The sequence below is a fragment of the Suricata suricatta genome, chromosome 11 (genome assembly GCF_006229205.1).
Source record: "Suricata suricatta isolate VVHF042 chromosome 11, meerkat_22Aug2017_6uvM2_HiC, whole genome shotgun sequence".
Classification (NCBI taxonomy): domain Eukaryota; kingdom Metazoa; phylum Chordata; class Mammalia; order Carnivora; family Herpestidae; genus Suricata; species Suricata suricatta.
This window is the reverse complement of record NC_043710.1, coordinates 56,611,096-56,625,136: the sequence shown is the minus strand read 5'-3', so window position 1 is coordinate 56,625,136 and position 14,041 is coordinate 56,611,096. Positions and strand designations below refer to the sequence as shown.

Below are 14,041 nucleotides of genomic sequence, written 5' to 3'. Positions count from 1 at the left end.
TCTGGGGGACTTACCATCTCATTAGGATGTTGCATTGAGAAGGCCACCAAGGTGCCTCAGGTGCCTGGGCCCTTAACTCCCGATTCTGTGTCTCTCTCCTCCTACTCAACCGCTGTCTGCAAAGGCTTCCCTAATCCATTCACACTCGTCTCCTGCAGGGGGAAGTCACTGAAACCCAAAGAATAACACTAAGCCTCCAGCGGACAAGTGTAAAGGTCCAGTGCCTCCTGGGGTCTGAACTCACCCAGGAATGAGGCCAGGCTCATGAGACCTCCCCATCCAGGGATTGGGGAGGTGGGGACTTGGGGGGGTGGTCCACTGAGCCTGGCAGGGGTCACTAGGAGAGGCGAGCAGATTCAGAACCTGGAAGCAGAGGATGAGACTGCCCAGTCATTTGATAGTTTATTTATCGAGAGTTCACTGTATGCCAGGCTTTGTGCTAGGTGCTAGGGAGATAGCGGCTAACAGGCAGAGCTGGTGCCCCACTCAGGTGGGCAGGAACGGGAGGCGTAGGCAGGGATCGTGGTCAGGGCTGTCTGGGAGAGGGCATCGAGAGGACCAGCCTGAACTGGTCTGGGAGGCAGAGGAGTGATCAGTGGGTGGTGAGGCCAGCTCTGGATATATGTGGAGTCCAAGGTATCTGAGACATTGGGGTCCAGGGAGCAGGAGAACAGGGGGTCTGGGCTAGGGAGATAAATGTGCTCAGAAGCCCTGAGTGAGCGTGGGATGGCAAGAGTTGGTAGGAGAGAGAGAAGAGGGTGGGGACAGGGCCCGTGAGCCTCAGTGTGCAGGGGCAGTGAGCAGAAACAGTCAGAGGGCTGGGTAGGGGTTGAGTCTGGAGGGCCAGTGAAGCAGAGAAGAGAGGTCCCAGGAGGGAGTGGTAGGCACTGCTGAGGGCAGGTGGGTTGGAGATGGGGGGTGGGGGGCTGTGGATCCAAGCCAGCGCAGTTCTGGGCATCACGTTTCAGGACTAACATTCATAGAAAGAGAAGATCCAGGGAAGGACCAGGTATCTTTTGTGGAAATGTTTGGATGGACTGAGTAGGCCAGCGTGAGAAGGGAGCTTCCTGGGTTCACGAGTGCCCCGTCGCTGCAGCCCCTCAGACTCAGAGTGCCTGGGGTTGCAGCACTGGTACGCCCTCTGCCCCTGGCTCACTCTGCTCCAGCCCAGCTGGCCTCTTCGCTGCTCCTTGGATATGCCAGACAGGCTCCAACCCCAGGGCCTTTGCACCTGCAGTTCCCTCTGCCTGGAATACTTCCCCAACACATCCTCACCTCCTTTAGGTTTTTATGCAAATATATTCTTCCCTATTAGGCCTTCCCCAACCTTCAATTTAAAATAATAATATCCCCTCCATGTATTACCTAACTCTCTTCCTCCCTTCTCTACTTACTTTTCTCCGTAACATATTTATCACCATCTAATCAAACTTATATTACATTTAAAACATTTTTGTTTTGATTTGAATGGATAATGTGTTCTCACAGTTCAAGATTCAAAGTTGTGCCCAGTCTTTTACTAGTACAAATAGTACTTCAGTGGATAACCTCCTGCCTACATCATTTCACCCTGCAGCTGAAGCTCTAGGCTATAATCACAGAAGTGGGGTTGCCAGCTCAAAGAGCTAATGCATTTTAAAAAGCTTGTTTTAAGTTTATTTACTTATTTTGAGAGAGACAAAGATAGCATGAGTTGGGGAGGGGCAAAGAGAGAGGAACAGAGAGAGAGAATCTCGAGCAGGCTCCACGCTGCCAGCACACAGCCAGACTCAGGGCTCAAACTCATGAAACCACGGGATCATGACCTAAGCGGAAACCAAGAGTCCAACACCCAACAACTGAGCCACCCAGCCACCCCCACGTATATGTGTTTCTAATTTTATCTTAATTTTTTTCCTGCTCTCCCCACTAGCATGTAAGCTCCACGAGAGGGCGGGAATTTTGTTGTATCCCCACCCAATCCCTCAAACAAGGCTTGCACAAAGTAGATGCTCAATACGTACATGTTGAATGACTGAGGAACCCATTCCTGGAAGCTTGAATATAGAGCCCTGATGGGCCCCCCCAGCACCTGCTTCCTTTCCAAACTCAGGGCTATGGATCCTCAGAAATCCTCAAACACAGCACATAGTTCGCACCGGTCCTACAGTCCCTTCAGAAATCGAAAGCCTTTTCCTCAGCAAATGTTCTAAGGCTGCTTTTCTCTCCCTCTCCTTCCCCTGCTTTATCCAGAAAGGCATTTAAAAAATATGTCTACAAGGCAGCATGCATAATTTCACCTCTAAATTCCCTTCCCGATGACAGGTCTCTCTTTTCTAAAATTTACAAAATCACTGGATACTGAAAGAATTATCTGGGGGCAGAGAGAGTAAGCTCATTTTCAAAAATGGAACTCATCCAAGCAGTGTTTATGGTGCGTCTGACCCTGTCCTGGCAATGAGAGTGGACGAGGAGAACATGATGGAAATCATCCCTGCCGTCAGAGGTTCAGCATTCACACGCAGAGAGCATTCAGGAAGTTTCCTTGAGGGTGGGGACTCAGTGTCTGGCAAGATAGACAGTCACCCCCCTCACACACACACCCCCAACACACACACACACACACACACACAGATTAGCTGGTTAATGTTTGAGTCCCCCAAGCCTCTAGCACAACAGTGAAGAAATTGACTTGATAATTCTGCAGTTTTTCCCCACCTGTCGGAAAGACTGTTTTTTGTTGGTCGTTTGTTTGACTTTTGGTTTCATGTTTCTGGGAGTGTCTGTTGATATTTGTCTGAGTCAACGGTTTAACTGCTGGAAACTTGGCCATTCTGACTCTAGGCAATCCTCTTTGGACCCCTCTGGGAACACCCAGGTCCCATTAGGACTTTTCCCTTCGGCTCGTAGATTTCATAGGGCTGTGGAGGGAGAAGTGGGTAAAAATATGGAGCCAGCCTAACCTGGGTCCAAACCCTGATCTGACCCATGGGAAGCTGTGAGGTCTTGGGCAATTGAGATCAAATCTCCCTTCCTCTTGTGTTCCCAGCACCACCTAGAATCAAACGCCTGATAAAGAGAAGGGAAGGGGTGAAGTCCAGCACCTAAGACCCAGGCAAGGCTGGGCTGGAGGCAGAACTCCATGATGGCCATGTGTGTGTCCCAGGCTGGGCCACCTCCTTCATCTTCCCTGTCAAGTGAGCAATGAGCAATTTATAAAAAAAACTGGGACCCATGGGATCATTCCTGGGGGACTTTTGCAGTTGCAGCTCCAAATACCTTTTGGCTCCTAACCTAGACTTTCTGGATTTTCTGAGAAGTCCAGATATAAATTAGAGCTTTGTTTGGATCTTTAATCTCATCTGGCACTCAAGTGTCCATTGAATGTTTAACCAGGGGAGATCTTAATAAGCTTCGGTGAATAGAAAAGTCCAGAAGATTTCTAGACATTAGACACCTGCCTCAGTGTTTATGCTGGATTGAGGCACCCACATTTCTATGTGGATCGATCACCAAGAAAAGTTCCTTTAAAACCTAAAGATAAAGCACCTGGAGATTCTTTTGACTCTAAAGAAACTGGAGATTTGAGAGAGCTTGAAGCAGGCTGAACATGAAGATGACCCAATGGTTATTTCAGGAGATGATATTGATTAAGACAAAGGATTTGGCCTTAACGCAATAACAAAACAAGCCCTACAGATTTCAGGTGGTGACTGGATCAGTAGAGAAGAAAATGTCATTTCAGTCCCTAGACTGGTGCAGCCCAGGGGACATGTAGGAGACACAGCAACTAAATGCAGTATACAGACCTTGTCTGGATTCTCATTTAGACAGATCGGCTCTAAGAGAGAAAACTCACTAGGTATTTGAGATTGAGCAGATCTTGATAACCATTGAATCTGAGTGCTGGGTACATAAGGCTGAATTTGCTATTCTTTCTACTTTTGCGTATATTTGAATTTTTCCGTATTAAAAGTGAAAGAACTCTTTGCCGCATCTACTGCGAGAATGAAGACCATTCTCAGCAATCAAACAGTCAACATTCTGGAAAATGTCGACATCACTCTCAAGGGACGTACTGTTATTGTGAAGGGACCCAGAGGAACCCTGCGAAGGGACTTCAATCACATCAATGTAGAACTCAGTCTTCTTGGAAAGAAAAAGAAGAGGCTCCGAGTTGACAAGTGGTGGGGAAATTGGAAGGAACTGGCTACTGTCCGTACTATCTGTGGTCACGTACAGAACATGATCAAGGGTGTTACACTGGGCTTCCGTTACAAGATGAGGCCTGTGTACGCTCACTTCCCCATCAACGTTGTTATTCAGGAGAATGGCTCTCTTGTTGAAATCCGAAATTTCTTGGGTGAGAAATACATACGCAGGGTTCGGATGAGGCCAGGTGTTGCTTGTTCTGTATCTCAAGCCCAGAAAGATGAGTTAATTCTTGAAGGAAATGATATTGAACTTGTATCAAATTCAGCTGCTTTGATTCAGCAAGCCACGACAGTTAAAAACAAGGACATCAGGAAGTTTTTGGATGGTATCTATGTTTCTGAAAAAGGAACAGTTCAGCAGGCTGATGAATAAGATCTACGTTGTCCAGCTACAGAAACAGCAAGATGCCGGATGATACTTGTGATATTTTAAAGAAGCAATATGCAATAAAAGCTGTATGGATTTGGGGGGGAAAAAAGTGAAAGAAAATAAGGCCACAAAAAAAAAAAAAAAAAGAGTATTTCAAACGTTAAGACCAAATACTTCTCTTTCCGGGGCGCCTGAGTGGCTCAGTTGATTGGGCATCCAACTTCAGCTCAGGTCACGATCTCATGGTTGGTGGGTTCGAGCCCCACACCGGGCTCTATGCTGACAGCTCAGAGCCTGCTTCCGATTCTGTGTCTCCTCTCTCTGACCCTCCCTGCTCATGCTGTGTCTCACTCTATCTCTCAAAAAAATAAATAAATGTAAAACAAAACAAACAAAAAACCAAATAGTTCTCTTTTCTTACATATCAATTGCTTAAAATCATGCCACATTTTTGTTTACTTCATATTTGGATCACAATTTTTTGGTATAGTTTTGTGTTTTCCTGGAGTTTCTTGGCATTTTTCCTCTTCCTTTCTGAGAGAAGAAACATGTGCCTTCTTTATCATATAATTAAGAGTTTCTAACTTCTTAATTGTACAGTCTATTAACTGGAATTCACTTTATTCTTGAAGACATTTTTAAAATGCTGTTATCAGAACCTATGTTTTCCTGTTCTAATTTAAATGAAATACTTCTGGGCAGTTATTACCAGGGAGGTTCTTTTCAATGTGTGTCTGAGTTAGTCCAGAAGCAGAGCCTGAGGCAAGGATTCTGGTGAAAGTGAGACCGCTCCCATAGTTAATCACTATCACTAGGATAAAGTAGGGGAAGAATGCTAGGCAAAGAAATATTCTTTTTTTTTTTTAATGTTTTATTTATTTTTGATACAGAGAGAGATAGAGCATGAGAGGGGAAGGGGCAGAAAGAGAAGGAGACACAGAACTGGAAGCAGGCTCCAGGCTCTGAGCTAGCTGTCAGCACAGAGCCTGACGGGGGCTCAAACCCACGAACGTGAGATCTGACCTGAGCCAAAGTCGGAGGCTTAACCGACTGAGCCACCCAGGCGCCCCTAGGCAAAGAAATATTCTTGGCTGGAGACTAGCTTCAGCAGGGTCCCACAGAGACTCTTGGAGTCTGTCTCCCCTTGAGACTGGGGTGGAGTGGGGGCTGCAGCATTTACGCAGCAACTCACAGCAGCCAGGTGGTAGGTGCACCAGACTGCTGAAGGAGACTTGAGAGCACCATTCACAACTCCAGAGGTTATCAAACCTGTTGAAGCACAGATCTCGGAGCCCACACTCAGTTTCCGTTTAGTAGGTCAGAGGTGGAGCCTGAGAATTTGCATTTTTAACACCACACTAGATGCCCCTGGAACTACATTTTGAGAATCAAATTGCAACATTGTGTCTTCCTTTTTTTGTTTTCCTTGAAGACAAGCTCAAGTAATTTTTTTTTCAGCAAAAGTGCATGGGTGGTAAACATTATTCATTCTCACAAGTCTACTTGAATCCTACCCTTTTTTAGTTTGGTTGGTTCAAAACAATTTACCCCAATTTTGTGGGTCATTGTTTCATAGCTTCTAGCTCCAGAGAAGCCTGATGCTAACTTGGTTTTTATGCCTTTATAGATAATTTATTTGTTTTCAATTTCCAGGAGCTATTAGGCATTCTGATACCTCCTGAGACCCTAAGCATGCATGTTTTTTGTTTGTTTTTTATTCTGCTCTGTATTCAGTGTGTACTTTTAATCTAAAGATGTGCTAGTTTTTCTCTAGGGAAATTTTCTTCTATTATTTCTAATTATTTTCCTGCTTCTATTTTCCCTTTTCTCTCTGGAATTTTCACTACACAAATATCAGGATTCTTGAATTAATCCTTTGTGATACAATTTTTCAAAAAAAATTTTTTTCTGTATTCTTGGAGAATTCCATGGCTTCTAGATTTTAAAATTTTATTTGAGAGAGAGAGATCATGCATAAGTGGAAAAAGGGCAGAAGGAAAGAGAAAATCTAAAGCAGGCTCCATGCTCAGTGCAGAGCCCGATATGGGGCCAAATTCCACAACCCTGGATCATGACCTGAGCCAAAGTCAAGAGTTGGATGCTTCTAGATATTTCTCAAGTAAACCTTTTATTTTGGGGATACTTTTAGATTTACAGAGAAGTTGCCATGATGGCACAGGGGTTCTCATACCCTTCACCCAATTGCCTTTAACATTAGCATCTTACATTCCTGTGGTACATCAAAACTAAGAAATGAACATTTACCCATTACTACTATTGAAACTCCAGATTTTTTACTCAAATTTCAACAATTTTTCTACTAATATCTTTTTTCTCTTTGAGAACCCAATCCCGTGTAGCACATTGTATTTAGTCAGGTCTCTTGAGTCTCCCCTGTGACAGATTCTCCATCTTTCCTTGTGGTTTGTGTGTGTGTGTGTGTGTGTGTGTGTGTGTGTGTGTTTAAATCACCTCGACAATTTTGAAGGCTATTCGTCAGGTGTTTTGCAGAACATCCCTCGGTTTGGGTTTTTTCCCATGATCAGACTGGGGTGGGTTGCTTCGACAGAGAATAACGCAAAGGTGCAGCGCCTCCTTCATCACATGAGACCAGCTGGTGACTTGATACCCTGGTCACTTGATTAAAGCAGTGTTTGTTTGTCAGATTTGTCTGCTGTGAAGACACTATTTTTCCCCTTTCCATACTCTATTCTTTGGAAGTAAGTCATCTAGGAGAAGAGACAATTAAGCTCCGTCTGGAGGGGGAGAATGGCTACACATGTTATTTGGAATTCTTCCAGAAGGAAGATTTATCTATTCCCCCAATCCTTTATTTATTCAATCATTTAGGTCAGCCTGGACCTAGGTATATTTGTTTTACACTCTGGGTTATCCTCCAATACTACACTGTTTATTTTGTTACTCAGATTGTCCCAGCTTTGGCCCCTGAGCTCTCCCAGGCTGGCTCTTGCTTCCTGCGGACACACCCCATCCTGATTTATTTAAGCACTTCCATACTTTCCGGCACAAGCTCCTAGACTTTGACATTGTATTTTTTACTTTGACCATCATAGTTGTCATTTCCCAGAACTCTCTCTTGATTTTTTTTTTAAAAAATGGATTTCTTGTTTGATGAACCCATGATAATCCCAAATTAGAATTTATTTGTAATCATAACATTGTAAGTGCTGTTTACTGGATTTAAATGATGAGAATTATGCTCTAGATAAAGCACGAAAGGTTTAATTATGGTTACAGAACATATGTAACTATAACTCTTGGCAATGTACAAGTGATAGTGTAACTGTCGGAGTCACAATGGGGCGGAGGAAAGGTAACATAGAGTATAGATGCTAATTTCTTCATGTTCCATAGTGGAAAGAGTGAGATACAGCTAAAGTGGATGAACCTGGAAGTAAAGATTATAAATGATTATTGCTCTGGAGGAAATAATCAACAGAAGAATAAGCTAACACTATAACCAGTACAATGGGGTAGGGATTGGAAGCTGAACAGTATAGTACAAGGGAGCACATTTCTTCATTTTTTTCATGAAGGGAGTCAATAATTATTCATTTAATTGATAAAGCAAGACATGGAAGTAAATGCGTACCAATCAGATTTGTGGGGAAAGTCACCTCATTTAAAAGCAGAAACGCTTGCTGGTTTCCTTAGAAGAGGGGACAGAGGGCAGGGTGAGGTAGTGTGGAACAAAACTGAGGTTTTCCTTAGTAACATTCTGTATTGAAACACTTAAAAATATAGTCCTTTTATGAAAATAATTTAAATGTATGTGAATGATGAACACAGAAACCGACTGGTGCTTGGCAAAACATGTGGGGTGGACAGGGATACGGCGGCGGGGTTGGAGGAAGTGCACGGTGTGCAGGGTTGTGGCTGCAGAAAACAGCCCACCTTGGGTAGATGGTTCCCCAAAGTAGGGTCCCTTCGCTCCTTCAGCGTATTCCTTCCTCCAGCAACTCCGCCAGCCCTTGCTGAGCTCCAGACTCTGTCTTGGGCTGAGGATGGGAGGCATCTTTGCTCTTAGCATTTAACCAAACCTTAGAAGGCAGCTCACCCCCGGAGCTGGCGTCCCCCCTGTGACCAGGGTAGAGTCCATTTGCACTTTCCTTCTCAGGGTGAAGGTCCTTGTGGGGGAAGGATTCCCAGGAGGGATGGTGACCAACCATCCAGATTTGCCCACCGCCGTCCCCATTTAAAACAAAGTGCTTCGTCTTGGGAAACTCCTCTGTCTCAGGCACATCTAGGCACTTGGTCAAAGGGTGCTTTCCAAGGGGACAATTCTAGTCCTGACAATCACTCCTCCTCCACCTTTATCCTGCCGGAAGAGACCGAAGAACCCATGGCTTGTGGGTGTCGCCGCTAGAGCCCCTAGCATTATGTGCTTTCTGAATTTTAGGGGGTCTGTGGTAGTTGGGGGGGTGAGATGTAGGTCAGCAAGCTGGTGATGCTGATTTCGGGATGGAGAAGGGGAAGGGGAAGGGGAAGAGAGGACGCTGAGGAAGGGAACTAGGAGATGTGGGGTGAGGGAGGTTAAGGTCGGGTAGGTGTTCTCCCTCCTGAAATTACAACTGGAAAGTGTGCGTATAGTTGGACCTTAGAAAAAGACCAGATTTTTTAAAGTTTATTTATTTATTTTCAGAGAGTGTGAGCACACATTGTATGTAAGCAGGGGAGGGGTAAGAGAGAGAGAGGGAGACCAAGAATCTCAAGCAGGCTCCACCCGGCCAGAGCAAAGCCTGTAGCAGAGGCTTGAACCCACAAACCATAGTCCTTATTGCATTGATTCTTGCATCCCTTAGGAGTGGTGAGAGCTATCTCTGCCTTCCTTCCTTATACCTGATCTTAAGGCGGAAGTAGTTAGCATTTAAGGCGGAAGTATTTAGTATTTCAACATTAAGTATCACATTAGTTGTACGCGTTTCGTAGTTTCCCCTTATTAAGCTGAGGAAGTTCCCTTCCATAGCTAATTTACTGGGTGAGTTTTTATCATGAATGGATGTTAAACTTTGCCAAATGCTTTTTTTCTGCATCTATTGAGCTGGTGATATGGCTTTTCTCCTTTAATCCATTAATGCAGTAAATTACATTAATTTTAAAATGTTAGGCCAACCTTATGTCCTGAGATAAATCCCGCTTGGTCAAGATATATTGTGTCTTTTCATCTGCAGCTGGATTCAATTTGCTAATACTTTAGGATTTTTTTTTTGTTGAGCACCTACTATGTATTATGCTCTGCTAATAAAACTACATTGCCTTCATGTATAATGAGGTTTATGCAGAATCTTTAACTATAGTGTTTTTTTGGTAATATCTTAAGTTTTGGTATCAGGATTATTCTAGCCACTTAAAACAAGTTGAGAGGTGTTCCTTTTTTTTATTTTCTGAATATGTTTGAGTAAGATTAGTATTACTTCTTCCTTAAATATTTTTTATAGTTCACCATTGAAGTCCTTTAGACCAGGAGCTTTTTGGTGACAAAGTTTTTGATAATAAAGTCAGACTTGATTAGAATTCAGGTGTTCTATTATTTTTGTGCCAGTTTTGGTAATTTGTGTTTTTTGAGGAATTTGTCCATTTTACCTAAATTGTTTGGTTATAGGTGTAAAGTTGTTCATAATTTTCTTTATCATCTATGTAATATCTGTTGTATCTGAGTGATATCCTTATACTCTTTCTTAATGTTAGTAATTCATATTTCTTTTTTTAATCAGTGTTGTAGGGATTTAATAATCTTATTTTTTTTACAGTGCCAACTTTTAGCTTTGTTGATTTTTCTCTATTCTTTTAGTCTCATTGATTTATATTCTTATATTTATTATTTCCTTTTTTCTACTTGCTTCAGATTTAATATGTTCTTTGTTTTCTTGGTTTTTTCTTTTTAAAGTTTAGTTATTTATTTTGAAAGAGGGAGAGAGCAAGTACAAGCAGGGGAGAGGCAGAGAGAGAGGCAAGGGGAGAGAAAGAGAGAGAGAGAGAGAGAGAGAGAGAGAGAGAGAGAGAGAGAGTCCCAAGCAGGCTCTGCACTGTCAGCACAGAGCCAGCCTCAGGGCTTGAACTCACAAACCACGAGCTCATGACCTGAACAGAAATCCAGAGGCAGACACTTAAACGACTGAGCCACCCAGGTGTCCCATGTTTGCTTGATTCTTATGTTAGAAATTTAGGTGATTGATTTAATCCTTTCTTTGTTTATACTACAAGCATCTAAAATATACATTTCCCACAAAGACTACTTTAACAGGTGTTTATATGTTGCATTTCCTTTACCAGTTAGCTAAAAATAATTTTTAATTTTCTGGGTGATTTCTTCTTTGACCTATGTGCTATTTAGAAGTCTGTGGTTTACTTTTTAAGTATGTAAAGCCCTAGCAGTCAGAATTTCTTTCCTTTCTAATTTAATTCTGTTGTGTTCAGAGAATGTAGTCTGTAAGATATCAATCTTTAGAAATTTTTAAAGATTTTTTTTTTTGTTTGTTTTTCAGGGGTCTTTTTGTGGCCCAGCATATTCTATGTGAATATTCTATGTGCTTTTGAGAAGAATGTGTATTCTTCTAATTGTTGGTTATATTCTTCAATAAATGTCAATCAGGTGAAGGTGGTTGGCAGTATTGTTCAAATCTTTTCAGATTTTATTTATGCTTCTCTAGATGTTCTTGCTGAGAGAGGGGTGTTAAGTATCACCAACACGATTGTAGGTTTCACTATTTTTCTCTTTGGTAAACTAAAGTTTTTACTTTATGTATCTTGAAGCTTTTTTATTAATTGCATGCCCATTTATGATTGTTATGTTTTCCTGATCAGTTGACCCTTTTATTGTTACAAAATATTTCTCTTTAATCCCAGATAGTAATCTTATCCTGAAGTCTGTTTTTTCTGACATAAATATAACAAAATTAGTTTTCTTATGGTCACAACTTTTTATTTTTAATGTTTATTTATTTTTGAGAGAGAGAAAGAGCAGGGGAGGGGCAGAGAGAGAGAGAGAGAGAGGATCTGAAGCGGGCTCTGTGCTGGTAGCCCAGAGCCCCGATGTAGGGTCTGAACTCACAAACTGCCAGGTGAAGTTGGATGCTTAAACGACTGAGCCTCCCAAGCACCCCTGTTCATCGCTTTTTTATGCTTTCATGTTATATCTTCTCTCATCCCTTTTCTTTTCTTCTTTTAATTTTTTAACATTTATTTATTTTGGAGAGAGACAGAGAGTGAGTGGGGGAGGGGCAGAGAGATGTAGACACAGAATCTGAAGCAGGCTCCAGGCTTTGAGCTGTCAGCACAGAGCCGGATGCAAAGCTGGAACTCCACAAAGCGTGAGATCATGACTTGAGCCGAAGTTGGATGTTCAACCGACTGAGCCCCCCAGGCGCCCCTTGTTCACAGCTTTCTTATGCTTTCATGGTATGTCTTCTCCCATCCCTTTTCTTTTCTTTTCTTCTTATTTTTCAAAATTTATTTATTTTTTGAGAAAGACAGAGAGACAAAGCATAAGCAGGAGAGGGGCAGAGGGAGAGGGAGACACAGAGGCTGACTAGGGGCTCAAACTCACAAACCATGAGATCGGGACCTGAGCTGAAGTTGGTTGCTTAACTGACTGAGTCACCCAAGTGCCCCTCTTTTCTTTTTTCTTTTCTTTTCTTTCATTTCTTTTTTCTTTTCCTTTTCTTTCTCTCTCTCTCCCTTCCTTCCTCTCTCTCTCTCTCTCTCTCTCTCTCTCTCTCTCTCTCTCTCTTTCTTTCTTTCTTTCTTTTTCTCTTTTGACTCTTAAGCAGGTTCCATGCTCAGCAAGGAGCCAGATGCTGGGCTCAATCTCACTATGGTGAGATCATTACCTGAGCTCAATTGAAGAGTCAGATGCTCAACTAACTGAGCCACCCGGCACCCCCCCCCCCCTTTATTTTCTATCCATCTATGTCTTTATATTTAAAGTGTGGCTCTTGAAGTCAGCATATAGTTGGATCTTACCTTTTTATTCCTTTAATTGAAATATTTATTTCATCTTTATTTAATGTAATTTTCTATATGGTAGGATTAGGTTTACTATTTTGCTATTGGTTTTCTTTTTCTGTTCCATTTCTTTTTTGTTCCTCTGTTTCTCCTTTCCTGTTTTCTTTTGGTTTAATTGAATACTCTTAATACTTGATCTTCATTTATTTACTTTTTAAATTTTAAGTGCTTGTTCTAGGGATCATAATATGCATCCTTAACGTATCACAGTCTACCTAGACTAAAATATATGGCCCTTGCAACAATATAATTCCATTTACCTCTGTCCTTTATGTCCTATTGTCCTAATGTTGTCATATATTTTATTTCTACATGAATTAAAAATCCCATAATAAAATATTATTAATTTGGTATTTAACAGTCAGTTAAAAGTAAAGGGAAAAATGCCTTCTAGTTTGTCCATATATTTACCATTCCTGGTGCTCTTCATTCCTTTCAAAAGATCTACCTTTCCATCTAGTGTCTTTTTCCTTCAGCCTGAAGAACTTTCTTTAGCATTTCTTGTAATGCAGCTTTGCTGGTGGGGGAATGCTCTCTGCCATCATTTATCTGAAAATATCTTTATTCTGCTTTCATTTTTTGAAATGAAACTTTGGGTTGACAGCCCCCCCTTCCTCTAGCACTTTAAAAATGTTCCTCCATTGCCTTCTGGCCTCTCTTGTTTCTGATGGGAAGTCAACCTTCATCTGTATTGGTTTTCTGTATATATTGTGTTTGTACCGTGTCTTTTCTCCTCTGGCTACAATCAAGATTTTCTCTTTATTTTTGGTTTTCTGAAGTTTGATTATGATGTACTTAGATATTATTCTTTTGTATTTATCTTACTTAGGTTTTGCTGAGCTCCTTGGGTCCAGAAGCTGATTTTTTCACCAATTTTGTGGAATTCCCAGTCATTATTTATTCAAACATATTTTCTGCTTCATTCTCAGTTCCCTTAAAAATTTATTATTCTTGGGGCACCTGGGTGGCTCAGTCGGTTGAACATCCAACTTTGGCTCCGGTCATGATCTCACAGCTCGTGAGTTCAAGCGCCGCGTCGGGCTCTGTGCTGACAGCTCGGAGCCTGGAGTCTGCTTCAGATTCTGTGTCTCCCTCTCTTTCTGCCTTTCCCCCACTCATTCTGTCACTCTCTCAAAAATAAATAAAAATTTTAAAATATTATTATTTTTTAAGATTTTTTAGAGCAATTTTTTTTGCTTAGTTCACAGCAAAATCAATAAGTGGGTGCAGTGATATTCCACATTTCCCCCTCCCCCCACACATGCATATCCTTCCCCACTATCAACATTCCCCACCAAAGGGTTACATTTGTTACATTTGGTGAACATATATTGATACATTATAATCACCCCAAAGTCCATTATTTACATCAGGTGTCTTCCATTTTAAGATTTGGGACAAATGTATAATAACGTGTATCCACCATTATAGTATCTACAGAGTATTTTCACTG

The 14,041-nt window shown here is 41.9% G+C and overlaps 1 pseudogene; it reads left to right on the top strand.

The window, feature by feature from the left end:
* The first annotated feature begins 3,976 nt into the window (after nt 1-3,976).
* Nucleotides 3,977-4,662, top strand: LOC115306601 (annotated as a pseudogene).
* Nucleotides 4,663-14,041: the final 9,379 nt, after the last annotated feature.